General features: G+C 36.2%; 1 protein-coding gene across 2 annotated transcripts in view; it reads left to right on the top strand.

Moving 5' to 3' along the window:
• Positions 1 to 3,065: 3,065 nt before the first annotated feature.
• Positions 3,066 to 15,758, top strand: part of LOC101895437 (tubby-related protein 4) — a 92,501-nt gene continuing 79,808 nt past the window's right edge. Inside the window, exon 1 of one of the 2 annotated variants that reach the window (XM_059118182.1) lies at positions 3,066 to 4,863. The gene's annotated coding sequence lies outside the window, so the exon portion shown is untranslated. The remainder of the gene's footprint in view (positions 4,864 to 15,758) is intronic. The other variant, XM_059118186.1, reaches the window with a different exon arrangement.

Raw genomic sequence — 15,758 nt, 5'->3', positions numbered from 1 at the left:
TGCGTATTTTTCAAAAGCTCAAAATTTGTTTAATTACAAAACAGTTAATTGTTGGACAGCTGATTATACTGGATTTTTTTAAGTGCATTTACTATCAAAATGGTTCTCTCGATCCGCTCTCTCTTATTTATTGTCTAGCCTTTTCAGAAAATAATTTAATAATTTCAAATTTACATTTCGCTGATAATTCAAATTTACAAATTTCACTGATCTAATAGTACATTAAAAATATTTATGTCCAATTCTTCCGAATTTAACAAATAATATATAAAATGAGTAATTGCTTGCTATCCGCGGTGTTTTATTCACACATTTGGGCAAGTAAATTATGTTTTTTTTTAATATTTCACTTGTTGTCGCTCCTATAAATTGTTCGTTTCCAGTACCTGCAAGAATCGACTAGTTTTTTCAATGTTCTTTGATATTATAAAGGGAAAATCGGTTATCCTAGTAAAAACTTTGACATTTTTGCAGTTATGGAAAAGACCGAATGTAATTTATTTTATCTTCCTTTTATTTCTGTTATACAATTTTTAATTTCCTTTTATTGGTAACACTGTTTACTTGATTAACATAAACACCTCGCGGCATTATCTCTTCATTCCTAACAGCTGCTATGGTTTCCCGTCACTGGGGAACGAAATAGAATGAAACATAACACCAAATCCCACTTGAACGTTATTTATCGACATATATTATGTTACAATGCCGATAATACAGTGCATTAACAGTACAAGTGTTAAATAACAGTGAGTTATATTTATTTCCAAGATCCAAGCCGTTATTTTAGTAGTTAGGTAATATTCTGCGTTCACTTATAATAATGTTAAATGTATTACACTGAATTAATAAACTCAACACATGAATATTTCTTTTTTTTGTAATTTTATCTTTTTTAAATGCCGCCAATAAGAACTGTAAAGCTTTAAGTCAGAACAGACACTAATTGAATGACTTCAACCGTTATTGAATTGAAGTGATTTGCTGTTGCGAACAATGTTATTTATAAACATGTCATAAATGGAATGCATTGCGTCACAGTGACTTTAAGAGCCATGTACTTTAATTTTAAATCTATATAAATATATGAAAGAAAGTTAGTTTCACTATTTATAACTCAAGAACAACTTTACCGATATGGTTGAAAATTACGGAGGAGTTAGCTTAGAGTCAGGAGAGTGATAATATTTATTCCGTAAGTGTACTTAAAGGTACTTAAAATTGAAACCATTGCATTGGTCAAACGAAGGTGGGATTACAAACTTAAATTAAATTTAAAGAAGTAAAGATTTTTTGAAAAAAAAAAAAAAACGTAAAAAATACTTGAAATCGGAGTTATCCTCCCTGATAAGGTGGACTATTCCAAAAAGTGGAAATGAATGCTAATGAAAGCAAAAATGTCGGAAGTAGCTTCAAATTTTAGAATAAGTTTAGATTTGGTCACCTTTGGCAGGAATTATGGCCTTCGAAAGGCCATTGAAACCGTCACACGCTGCCCGAATGTTACTCCGTGGTATTTTGGCCCATTCCCGGTGAAGCGCTTGCTTGAGGTGATCGACATATTTGGTATTTTTTAGTACCAACCATGCTTTCCAAAATACTCCAGACACAATAGTCCAATGGATTGGTATCCGGAGATTTTGGTGGTGATTGTGCGCTGGAAATGAGGAGAGGAACCTCATTTTGAAACCATTCTTGGGTGGCGCATGCTGGGTGCGATGGCGCTGAGTCCTGTTGGAATGTCCAAGGTCTGCGGCCAAAATGTTTGCGTGCCCAAGGCTTTAATACATCCTCCAGAATATTTTCACGATAATATTCGGCATTTATTCTGATGCCAAGGTCGATTTAAACGAGCGGAGAGCGACCATCGGCTGTTATGGCGGCCCATACAATCACCATGGCCGGCGCTTGAGTTCTGGTGGCCAACCGAAGGTGCACATTTTCAGCTGACCTCCTTGGCAGGTAAACACGATCATTTTGTTTGTTTACAAACTGCGGGGCAACGAATATTTTCTCATCGGAGAAAAACCAAATTCGGCAATTCATCACTTTCGGCCAAGTGAAGCAACTCTTTAGCTTTTTGGAGTCTATTTTCTCTCTGTTTCGGTGTAAGTTCTTGCACTTTTTGGAATTTCAATGGCTTTACCCCGAGCTCATTTTTCAATATTTGGATATTGCGATATTGCTCACGAGCCATTTTCGGCCACTGCGACGCAGGTTTCGATCAAGTCGCTTCTTTACATTTCGAACCATTTCCGCCCACGTCCACTTGCTTGACGTCGGGCTACGCTACCAAAATCACGGTAAAGGAAATTCTATACCATATTTATAAAAAATCACCAAAAAGACCCCTTTGTTGACTCGGTTGAGGGTTAAATTTGTATAACAAAATATTCCCCGTATTTTTGACTGCAATATTACCGAAGAGACTATATACCTAAAATGCATGGATTCCGAGGAATCTTAATCCGGAAATTTCCAAAAGTGTGGAAGAGTGGGGACCTACTATCTCTGTTTAGGTTACTTTGCGATTTAAACTTTCAAAACGCCGATACAGGTGTCTTCTTTTTTTTAGCTCAACCCTCATAATCTGCTGGATTTTTCCGGTAATTATCAAAAAAAAAAAAAAAATTTTGTTGTTGGTCCTGTAAGGCCTTTCAAAAATATTCGTTAAAGTCCGTATTTCTGGCCCAGTTACCTTTTGAAAAACATTTTTGAAAATCCACAAAAATTGCTTTGGTAGGTCTCTGAAAAAACATTCTTAAAATATTATAGCTCAGTAGGTTCTGGATGACATTTTTTTTTTTAAATCCACTAAATCTTGAAAAATATTTTTAAAAAAATTGTTGCTTTATAGATTCCTGAAAAAATATGTATGTACGTATGATTAACATTTGATTTATATAATACCCATACGCTAGAAAGTAAAAATGAAATAAAAACAAAAAAAAAACTCAAAATAAACATGTCATTGTCAAGCCCTTTGAACGGCGTTGTGAACAAAAAAAACACGCTTTAAACTCCTTTTAATTGTGCCTGAAAATACAAAAGAAAACTCTACACTAGCGGTGCTCAACGCCAGGCATTTTCGTGACTAGCCGTTGCTAATAAAATGAGAAAGAAAAGCTTTTGTTTCCTTCTCTGCTACTCGCTTTTCCTCTTCTCTTTCTCATGGCATAGCGGAGAAATGTGTTGCGTTAAAGGATTTGCACCAGGGCCAGCTCAGTGTATTTCTAAGTTTATGCCGTGCTAGTTCGTTTTCAATCGAAGCGAAAAATTAATTTTGTAGTAGTGCGAAATCTGTAGTGAATGAAAAAAAAAAGAAATAAAGCAACAATAAAAAAATATTATATAAATGCTAATAAAATATTCATATTCATAAATATATAAATTAAGCAAACAAAACAAAACCGTCCCTATGTAAACGTAATATAACAAATATTAAATATAAAAATAAATAATTATTAATAAAAATAAAATAATCTCCAAGGAAAAAAAAATCCAAAAAGAAAGCCACTGCCCCATTACCACGGTCTGTAGGTATTTGAAAAATCGATTTTCTTTACTCTCAACACCATACACAACAACATACATACATACCCACTACGACTGGATGCCATCGGAGGAGCCATTATTGTGAATAGAACGAAAATAAAAGCAAAACAAAGCCAATAAAATAATAAGCCAACGCTGTTTGAAGTCTGGTGAGGCCAGCGAAGAGAATAAAACACAAAAAAAAACTAAAGGAGAACCAAGAAAAAAACACCACAAACAAGAATAGCCTCACTTCACTGAAACAACAGTTATTGAAGCAGCAGCAGCAAAAACAACAACAACATAGCATTACACATTCCTTTGGATGGTAATGAAAAACAGTGAATGCTTTTAACCACGCACACATACACGACGCCATGTGTGTGTGACAATAACAAGAACAACAATAAGCAGAAGGAGAAGAAAAAATAACAAAAAGCATAAAGCTTCAGTGATATAATTACATTTTATTGCACACAATATCTGGTTGGCGCTCTTTCTTATACACACTCTCTCTCTCAGTGAAATTATAGAGGCAGTTTCACTAACGGCATTCTCTTGTATGGTTGTTTCCTTTTCCGTTTTATAACATTGAACACACTCTCTCTCTCTCTTGATGGTTCTGTGAGTGCCTCTCTCTCTCTGTGTCTCATTGATTAGAGAGTGCCGTGTGAATTCGTTGGCTCAACTCGATTACAGAGTGTTGTGTCTGTCTGTATGTGCGTGTGTGTGTTTGCTATCGTTGCTGCCATTGTTTTAGCCAGCCTGTGTGTGACATTTCAGTGATAGTAGTTTCCTTTTGGCCGCTGTCGTGCGAATACGTGTCTTGTTGTAAAACAATATTTGACGTGTCTGGTCGGAAGTTCCTTTGCTTCTATTTTAGCCATACAAAAAACAGCAGCAACAACAACAGCAGAAAAATAATCTAGTCTAGTGTTGTAATAATACATAAATTGTATTGCGAAACAAATTGTGAGTTTTGTCAATCAACTAAGCAGGCAGGCAATCAGTCAAAATCATTCATGTCTGATTTGTGTCCAGAGTTCATTTGTGTGTGTGTGCAAGTGAGTGATTGAAGAAAAATTGCTAATCACAAAATTATTAAAAAAAATCAAGTGCTTACCTCCCAAGGAGAAACAAATGAAAGAATAAGAAAATTGCCAAGATTTAAGCCGTGTTATGTCTTCTTCTTTTTTTCTTTTCTGGCAAATGGTCTTTGGTCAATTATTTACCATGGTTTTTTGTGCAAATGCCAGTCATCAATAGTTACGCCCCAAGCTGAGAGATCCAGCCATCCAGTCCGGTTAAAAAAATATTAAAACAAAAAAGGTAAATAGCTATGCAAGAGAATTTTCTTCCGTTTTTTCTTCTATTAATTTTTATTCTATTGCTTTTACATGTTTTTTTTTGCTTCATGCAATTGTTATTCGCATAAATTTCTCTCTTTCTTTTGTTGGGGTCCTTTTTTAGGGTATTTTACATACACACACATATTTGAAATGTCTACACCAGGCTCCATTACTTTGAAAAGCATGTCACCACCCCATCATCATTATTATCATCATCCCCACCAAGCCCCCCTCTCAGCTGAAAAGAAACCTTTACTTGCTCTCTCTCTTTCTCTTCCCCCCAAACCCCCCCTCCCACTCGTCATAGAGAACAGAAAAAAAAAATAAAATAACCGTGCATGCCAACATTACGTACGACATGAAAGCACGCACAGATGACAAGTACCCTGGTATTTACCGTTACTATTAAAAAAGAGTACGCCGCACACACATACTCACACCCACCTACATATTTACTTTGGTTGGCAAGTCTTTTGTGTGTTTCTGTGCGCGTGTAGTGTGGGGGCGACTGTGTAAAGGAGTTTTATGTCTGCAGTCAGCCGCCTTTATTCTTTGGCCTAACCAAATAATATTGACAACAAAACAGAATAGGAACAACAGCAATAACACCGAAAGAAAGGAAGTAAAGGCGAAGCAGTCACTGTTTTTTAGGAAGGGGAAAGGCTAGAAATACAAATAGTCACACACACCCAAAGCACCCATTTTTGGGCTCCAATGTTAGTGTTGCCATTTTTCGGGGTGGTTTGGTATTTCTACCAAATTGAGAATTGGTTTTTGGGGAAATGAGAATGAGTTAGTTTTTATGTGAGGATTGTGGTACGAGCACAAAGTTAGTCCTTTTGTACTAAATCTAAAATGCAGCATTTTTGCATCGTACTGAACCCTTTTATTTTTCAAAAAAGAAAATTATATCTAACATGTTTGCGAAGGACGAGTGGCATATTTTTATTCCCTCAGCCATATGGCTAGAGAGGAAATAACGGATTTAGACCCTAGGTCTCTTTGGACCAAATCCGTTTCAGGACATTTGGAGTCGATCTAGCGATGTCCGTCCATCCGTCTGTCTGGCTGGTGCGCACAATAACTCTCGAAGGCAGTATCCGTTTTCATCCAAACTTGGTACATCGTAATATTATTCTCAAACTTAGATCGAGTTCGGAGATGGGTAATATCGGTCCACTCCTTCTGGTACCTCCCTCACAAAATGTCAACATTTTCAAAGAAAATCATTTACTGCACAGAAGGAGAAAGAATAATCCGATTTTGTTCCAAATTTTCAAATCCTAATATTTGCATGAGTGCTAGGTCAGGTGCAATAATGGACAGTATCGGTCCTCTCCATCCAGTACCTCCCCCACATAGGGTCAAAATTTTGAATAATTATAACACTTATAAAATGTGATGTTAGAGTCCGATTGTCTTAAAATTGCACACATCACAATATTTTTATTAACCCAAGGTTTGGTGGGAAATTGGGATATAGCCCCCACATAACGGTACCCCCCCCCCCCCCCCCTTTATTCGGTATTTTAATGATTTTAGCGACATCATTCACCCGAATTGTTTCAAATTTCTTATTTGAAGAGCCTAATAAGTAATACAACCTATGAAAATTACTTATGCAGGTCTACGTCTTCGTATAGGCCCCTATAACGGTACCTCTCGATATTCGGTATTTTCATGATTTTTGCGACATTATGCACCGGAATTGTAACAAATTTTATATTTAAAGTTCGCAATGGGTACTATAGCCTATGCAAACAAATTTCGTATTCAGATCCACGTTTCGTATAGCCACCACATAACGGTACCCCCCTTTATTCGGTATTTTAATCATTTTAGCGACATCATTTACCCGAATTGTTTCAAATTTCTTATTTGAAGAGGTTAATAAGTAATACAGCCTATGAAAATTACTTATGCAAGTCCATGTCTTCGTATAGGCCCCTATAACGATACCTCTCGATATTCGGTATTTTCATGATTTTTGCGACATTATACACCGGAATTGTAGGAAATTTCATATTTAAAGTTCGTAATGGGTGCTACAGCCTATGTCAACAGATTCCGTATGCAGATCCACGTCTTCGTATAGCCCCCATACAACCGCTGTTATTTAAGTGGTAGTTTTCAGGTTTTTTGAAATTTTTCAGGTTCTTCCAAATGGTGGAGGGTATTTAAAGTTCGGCCCGGCCGAACTTAGCTGCTTTTTTGCTTGTTTTTATTTAATTTGATTAAGCCAGAAATTATGTAACACCTCGAAATATTGGTCCCCCGACATGTTCGTGTTTCAATGTTAATTTGTAATAACGCTACAAGTCGCAATTATGACCCGATCTTCACGAAATGGAAAATGGTTTCGGAGATGATGGCAAAATAATTGGGGGTTGAAATTAACCAAAAATTAAAAATTTTCCTGATTTTGGATTTGCTCTATTGGCCATAATTATAGATCAATTCAATTTTATCGAAATTTAGCATGAAGATTAGGGCTGGGCAGAAGCCTACCAATTTGGATGGACATTGGACAATATTTACCGGGTAAAATATACCATAACTTTTATGTAGGAAAATGTAAAAATTTCCATTAAACCGTGAATATTCTTAATCTCGGCAAAACCAAAAACATTCGAACAGATCACTTCTGACCATTATAGCGATGCTGAGAGACGAGATATACATAGCAGAATAGGTACAAAACATGGAGAAATAAAAAAACTGCAACAAAGTCAAATGCCATAATTTTTAATTTTTGTTTTTAAATTTTATTTTTAACAAAAAATGTCGGAAATAGCATCAAATTTTAGAATAAGTTTAGATTTGTTTGAATTGGTTACCTTTGGCACGAATTAATGCCTTCAAACGGCCAATGAAACCGTCACACGCTGCCCGAAAGCTGCTATGCGGTCTTTTGCCCCATTTCAGGCTAAGCGCTTACTTGAGTTGATCGACACTTTGGTTTTTTTTTAGTGCCAACCTTGCTTTCCAAAATACTCCAGACACAATAGTCCAACGGATTGGTATCCGGAGATTTTGGTGGCCATTGCGAGCTGGAAATTAAGCGAGGAACCTCATTTTGTAACCATTCTTGGGTGGCGTGTGCTAAGTGCGATGGTGCTGAGTCCTGTTGGAATGTCCAAGGTCGGCGGACAAAATGTTTGCGTGCCCACCCTCCAGAATATTTTCGCGATAATATTCGGAATTTATTTTGATTACACGGTCGATTAATACGAGAGGAGAGCGATAATCGGCTGTTATGGCGGCCCACACTATCACCATGGCCGGCGCTTGACTTCTGGTGGCCAACCGAACGTGCACATTTTCAGCTGACCTCTTTAGCAAGTTCATTTTGTTTGTTTACAAACAGCTGGACAACGAATGTTTTCTCATCGGAGACGGAGAAAACCAATTTCGGCAGTTCACGACTTTCGGCCAAGCGAAGCAACTCTTTAGCTCTTTTGAGTCTATTTTCTTTCTGTTGCGCGGTGTAAGTTCTTGCACTTTTTGGAATTTCAATGGCTTTACCCGAATCTCATTTTTTAATATTTGCCGAATGGAATATTGCGACATGTTCAGCTCACGAGCCATTTTTCGGCCACTGCGACGCGAGTTTCGATCAAGTCGCTTCTTTGCTTTTCGAACCATTTCTGCTGATGTTGCTGTTTTCTTCAGTCCACGTTCACTTCCTTGACGTCTCGAGTATCACCGTAACGAGTGATGGTAAGAGACACAAAAGATTTATTCACATTTAAATGCTGGAATGCTCTAACGATAGCCACTTGCGGTTTTCCAGCCAAATGTAAGTAAATCCCACTATCACGCTTGAATTCCACCACGAATAACTTTTTTTCCGGAAAATTCTCAGCAAAATGCTTTTGTACGCTTTTAAACAATATAATGAGCTGTCACTGGAATAATTTTAAAAGCTGTCGGACGAGTGGCTTAGAAATGACAACAGTCTGAAGTTGGTTGCAGTTTTTTTCATCTCACACTTGATTTTGACAATACTCATCAATTCGGAATAGTCTCTTGCCAGAAAAGGATAAAATCTAAGAAAAACTTAATAATATGACATAAAAAACGTTTGCTACTTTTTTAAATTTTTGTCATGCGATGTTTTTAAATTGATTGAATTTAGGGTCAAAACTGAAGCCTACCTTTTTTTAAAGATGTACATTTAGGGGTTCAAAAAAATAAAATTTTCCTGATTTTTTTTTTTAGGTTACAATTATGATCATCGCAATAATGGTATCTAACATGTTTGCGTATTACGAGTGGCATATTTATAAGATGTTAAAATTAATGGTATATTCGACATTCTGTGAAGTGAAATTTTCCTAAAATTTAGGTCACAATTAAAAAGCACTCGACAGGGAATTTTCTATGAAGAGAGAGTTAAGGACAGGGAAGAAGTCTTACATTTTATGTGACCATTGGGCTTTCGTGTGAAATTGTAAGTTGCAAGTTCCCCCGGTCAAAAAAAACAAACGTAATATTATTTCAAAAACGAAAACTGACAAAAAAGATTTGGACCTAAGGGGGCATCCAATATATTATAGTGTTGTAGGGTATATGCTGTCCTATATTTTTTAAAAGAAAAAGGCGCTTTCCTGATTTTTTCACCACTTATTGCTTTACCCTTTAATCCTTTTGGGTCTTATGACATGACATAACCAATTGGCAACTCTGTTCATAACATTCAACATTCCCATTCGTCATCATCGTGTACACACACACACTCCCTCTGCCACTCTCTCGCCGCTCCCAATAACAAAACCTTATACCTTACAAAGTGAACACAGTGAGAATATTAGTCGAGTAGTTAAAAACAAAACTTGATGGGGTTGGGTGGGAGAAGGATAGGTGGGGATGGATGGATGGATGGATGGAGGTCAACAGCGGCAACAACATAATCGTTATTTTTGTCATAGCTGTTGGCGTTACAAGAACAATAATTTATCAAATAATATTTCAATCAAACACATTTGTGTTCGCTGTTCGCAAACAAAAAAAGAGAAGAAAAAAAAAAACAAGAGACATGGAATGCAACAACATAACGATGAAGTACGAGTCGAGTTACAAACTTATTGATCATTGCCACAAGGAAGGTCGTTGTAACAATAAATATTTTCTTCCTACGTCATATGGCAAAGCGTACGTACGTACATAACTCCCCATGAAGCGGAAAGTATGTAAATCTTAAGTTTTTTGGTGCAATATTTTCGCTCCTAAAGAATTTTTGTTAAATGCAAAGGTATTGAGTCATCATAGCCGGAATATCGGTGCATCTCTTAACTCAAATAATTTCAATGATATTTGCTTCTGATTGACTTATGTGTTGATATTGAATGATTGCCATATAATTTTGCCATTTTTGATGGTTTTTCATATACCAACTAGTCAGCAAGGGAATAAAGGCCCTTTTAGGAATGAAATAACCCTTGATTATTAAGTCTGATTTTGGCATAGCCAAACGATAAGGCCGCAAAGTAGGAAACCCTGAATCAGGAGTTAAAAAAATTCCCACGAATGTTTGCCAAATTAAGAGAAAGAAATAAGAAATTCGAGGTCGAACTAAATCAAGCTGAAAATGTGAAGGCTGGTCCTGAAGTCCCCGGGTGCGAAATAATAAATACCCCCTCCTTTCGTTAAGGAGTAGAGAGTCTAAAGAACTTAAAATGTATTGCGATAGTTACTGAATGAAAATGGCGCCCAAGCGATCGACGAGCATTATTAAACCGAAAGGAGCAGTAAACAAAGAGTCAAAAGATGAAATATTTATGATAGATTATCAGCTATGCAATTAAGAATATTTCAGGGGATATATCAAAATAATTGAATTTTCGGACCCGGTGTTGGACATACCCAACGGAGAAAATCTCAAGGCTCTGCCGAAGGTAGGCTACTTAAAAAAAGTAACAAATTTAGAAAAACGTTGGTTCGCGCGGCCTGTTTTGGACATACCAAAGAGAGAAAATCTCAAGCCGCAGCCGAAGACCGCCTCAATGTACGGATTGTCCGGGTTTAAAGACCCATTTCTTTGGATACATAAAATATAGCAGCAAATATTGAGAAATTTTGGAAAGGTTATAGTGTCAACTATAATTTGGACTCCAAAAATGGTGCCTTTTTATACCCTCCACCATAGTATGGAGGGTATATTAAGTTTGTCATTCCGTTTGTAACACCTAAAAATATACATTTTAGAGCTCACAAAGTATATATATTCGTGATCAGCATAAAATTCTATATCGATATTTATAGCAATGTCCGTCCGTCTGTCTGATTATGTCTGCAGGACTTTTGATATTGAAAATGGCCCACGTAGGTCCACGTCTTCGTATAGCCCTCATATAACGGTACCCCCCGATATTCGGTATTTTGCTGATTTTAGCGACATTTTTTACCGCAATTGTTTCAAATTTGGTATTTGAAGTTCGTAATGAATACTACAGCCTATGACAGAAAATTGTCTGTGTAGGTCCACGTCTTCGTATAGCCCCCATATAACGGTACACCCCGATATTCGGTATTTTGATGATTTTAGCGACATTATTTACCTAAATTATTTCAAATTTTGTATTTTAAATTCGTAATGGATACTACAGCCTATGACAGAAAATAGTCTGTGCAGGTCCACGTTTTATAACCCCATGGTATCTCCCTATAATCGGTATTTTGATGATTTTAGCTACATTATAAACATATTTTTTTTAAATTTCGCATTTGAATTTAGTAATAGCTTTTGACAAAAGTTACCTATGCAGGTCCACTTCGTATATACGGCCACATTCGGTATATTTAAGATTTTAACAGAATTTTTAACGGATTTTATTTTTTTTTAAATTGTTAAATTTGTACCAAATTAAATTAAATTTGTTCGGCCCGGCCGAACTTACAGCTTTTTTACTTGTTCTGACTTCTGAGGAATTTTTTTAAAAAAGTCCGGGTCCAAAAAATTGCTTATTTTGATATATCTCCCGAATTACTTGTGGATAGGTATTTAAAATTGTTTTCAAATGATGATGATGTATGGACAATATAACGTTTTCAATAATCCGGATTTTCAAGTCAAATATCCGGGTATCCGGTTCCGTTCCCCAAGATCCAAGAAAGATAGAAGCACATATTGTAGCTGTTTGGAAAGGTTGGAGTGTGAACTTTAATTTGGCATATATTTCGTAGACTCCAAAGGTGTGGCCTTTTTTGACTTCTGGGGGATTTAACAAAAAATCCGGGTTCAAAAAATCGATTATTTGGATGTATCCTCTGAACCGCATTTAAATAGCGTTCAAATAATAATTATATTGTCCATAAGGGTTTTGAAAATTCGGGGTTTGGAACAGGATTTTCAAGTCAAATATCTGGGTATCCGGCTCCTTCCTCCAAGATCCAGGAAAGATAGTAGCACACATTGTAGCACTTTGGAAAGGTTGGAGTGTCAAGTATAATTTTGTATATATATTTCATGGACTTAAAAGATATTTTTATTAGCTTTCCACATCGGTTTTCTGACCCAAGACTTGAAACCGGATTTTGGGCTCAAATATCCGGGACTGTCCCCCAAGAAAATATGTTCTTTTCCCTTGAATCAGTTACAAATCTGAGAGTTTTTACTCCGCTAGATTTAAATCTAGTTTTACTTATTTTTTTTCTTCTTTCCGATATTTCGAAATTGTACAGGGTTGTCCATATTCGACGGACCCATCTGGCAACGTCATAACTTTTGACAGAGATGTCACATCGCTTAATGAGATACCGTGTCAGTCCAAGCAGATTTTTACCATGAACCAATACACGCCACGCGAGCGCTCTGAAATAGTTGAAATTTACATTCAACAGAAGAAGTCAGCCTTCTAAGAACACCATTAAGCGTTTATACGAAAAATTTTCGACTGGTAAGGCTCTTTCTAATCCGAAGAGGCCATATAAAAGTCGACCAAGGCGATCGGCCGAGAATATTGCTGCCGTACGAGCCAGTGTTGGGAGGTCCCCAAGAACATCCCAAAAACGCCGTTCTCAGCAGTTGGGCATGGCTCGGTCCACTTTACAACGGATTATTCGCATTGATTTTCATTTGTTCCCGTACAAAATTCAATTGACGCAAAGAATGTTGCCTGCGGACAAGCCTCGTCGATTGGAATGGGCCCAAAAAAAACATGGGTCCGTCGAATATGGGCAACCCTGTCTATAAGGCTTTTTGTTGAAATCGCCACAATAAAATTAAATATTCTTACCTGCATAGCTCATAATCTATAAAAAATATGTCATTTTTAGACCCTTTTCTTTACTGAACCTAGAAAACTATTTTGCGTTTAGTAATCAACGGTTGGACGCCGATTTTCGATTTTCTTGGGTGTTTTTTTTTTAAATGCTGGCCTAAAAATCGATTATGACTTGATTATAACTTCCGAATCCAAAAATTGACTTTTTTCGACTTCTGGGGGATGTTTTAAAAAATTCGATTTTTTTTTTGATAAATCCCCCGACCCACTTGTAGATAGTTATTTTCAATACTTTTTAAAAATTATATCTATATTGTATACCTATATTGTTTTTAGATCCGGGTCTAAAAATTTCATTCTTGGACTCTTAGCTTTACTGCACCCAGAAAGCTACTTTGGGTTTTATAATTTTTGGTTGGGCGCCACTTTTCAGTAACTCAATGACAATTCATTAGGGTTCATTTTCGATTTTTGGGGTTTTTATAAAAAATCTAGTGTAAACTTCCAAATACAAAATCGACTTTTTTCGACCAACCCCCGGTTGGGCGCCATTTTTCACTAACTCAATAACAATCCATAATGGTATTTTTTTTATACCCTCCACCATACTGTGGAGGGTATATTAACTTTGTCATTCCGTTTGTAACTCCTCGAAATACTCATGTCAGACACAACAAAGTATATATATTCTTGATCAGCGTAAAATTATAAGTCGATTTAGCGATGTCCGTCTGTCTGTTGTAATCACGCTATCTTTCGAATGAATTGAGATACAAGGCTAAAAATTTTGCACACAGGTTTATTTTTACAGTAGGCAGGTTAAGTTCGTAAATGGGCCATGTAGGTCCACGTTTTCATATAGCCCCCATATAACGGTACCTCCCGATATTCGATATTTTGATGATTTTAGCGACATTATTCACAGGAATTGTTTCAAATTTGGTATTTGAAGTTCGAAATGGATACTACAGCCTAAGACAGAAAATTGTCTGTGCAGGTCCACGTCTTCGTATAGCCCCTATATAACTGTACCTCCCGATATTTGGTATTTTCATGATTTTAGCGACATTATTAATCGGAATTGTTCAAAATTTGGTATTTGAAGTTCGCAATGGATACTACAGCCTAAGACAGAAAATTGTCTGTTCAGGTCTACGTCTTCGTATAGCCCCCATATAACGGTACCTCCCTATATTCGGTATTTTGGTGATTTTAGCGTCTTTATTTACCAAATTTTTTTCAAATTACGCATTTAGAGTTCGTAATGGAAACTCCAGTCTGTGACAAAATATTGTCTATGCAGGTCCAGGTCTTCGTATAGGCCCCATATACCAGTACCTCCCTATATTCGGTATTTTGACGAGTTTAGGTACAATACTCACCGAAGTTGTTTGAAATGTCGTATTTGAAGTTCGTAATAGATGCTACAGAATATGACAAAAAATTGTCTACGCAGGTTCAGGTCTTCGCACAGCTCCGATATAACGGTACCTCCCTATATTCTATACTTTGATGATTTTAGCTACATTATTCGCGTTTATTTCTAGTTCCGAATTTGAATTTGGTAATGACTCATGACAAATAATGCCTGTGTGGGTCCACGTCGTATAGTCACCAATATAACGGCAATATTCGGTATTTTTAAAATTTTACCAAAATTTTTTCAGGATTTTATTTCCAAATTCGTTCCAAATGGTGGAGGGTATTCAAAGTTCGGCCCGGCCGAACTTACTGCTTTTTAACTTGTTTCTACTTTTTGAGTTTTTTTTTTTTAATGGGACTTAAATTTATAAATTTTTTAAATTTCGATTTTATAGATATAAGTTCCGAATCCAAAAATTTAAATTTTTTCGACTTCTGGGGATTTTTTTTTAAAAATCCGGTTCCAAAAAATCGATTACTTTGATGTATCCCCCGACCCATTTGTATTTTCAATACAAATAGTATTTTCAATACTTTTTAAATGATATCTATATTGTCGATATCGATTTTAACCCGGGTCTTGGAACCGGATTTTAGGGTCAAAAATCCTTTCCCCATAAAAAAATATTTTCCCATAATCAGCGATCCTTATTCGACTTTTTGGTGGTTTTATGAAAAAACAGGTCCAAAAAATCGATTATCTAATTATAACTTCCGAATCCAAAAATTGACTTTTTTCGATTTCTGGGGGATTTTTTTTAAATCCGGGTATAAAAAATCGATTATTTTGATATATCCGCCGAACCACTTGTTGATAGGAATTTTCAATACTTTTTAAATGATATCTATATTGTCGATATCGGTTTTAGATCCGGGTCTTGGAACCGGATTTTATGGTCAAAAATCCGTCCTCCAAGAAAACAATATTTTCCCATAAGGGTCGCTGACCTTATTCTACTTTTTGGTGGTTTTATAGAAAAAAAAACGGGTCCAAAGAATCAATTATCTAATTATAACTTCCGAATCCAAAAATTGACTTTTTTCGATCTTTTGGGGATGATATCTATATTGTCGATATCGGTTTTAGATCCGGGTCTTGGAACCGGGTTTTAGGGTCAAATATCCGGGTCCGTCCCCTAAAGAAAATAATACCTTCCCGAAATCAGGCTACAAATACTCATTTCTGGAATTTTTTTTCCAAATCATCCGAGAGTTTTTAGTATTATAG

The sequence above is a fragment of the Musca domestica genome, unplaced genomic scaffold (assembly GCF_030504385.1).
Source record: "Musca domestica strain aabys unplaced genomic scaffold, Musca_domestica.polishedcontigs.V.1.1 1, whole genome shotgun sequence".
NCBI classification, from domain to species: Eukaryota; Metazoa; Arthropoda; class Insecta; order Diptera; family Muscidae; genus Musca; species Musca domestica.
This window is presented reverse-complemented; position numbering and strand designations above follow the sequence as displayed.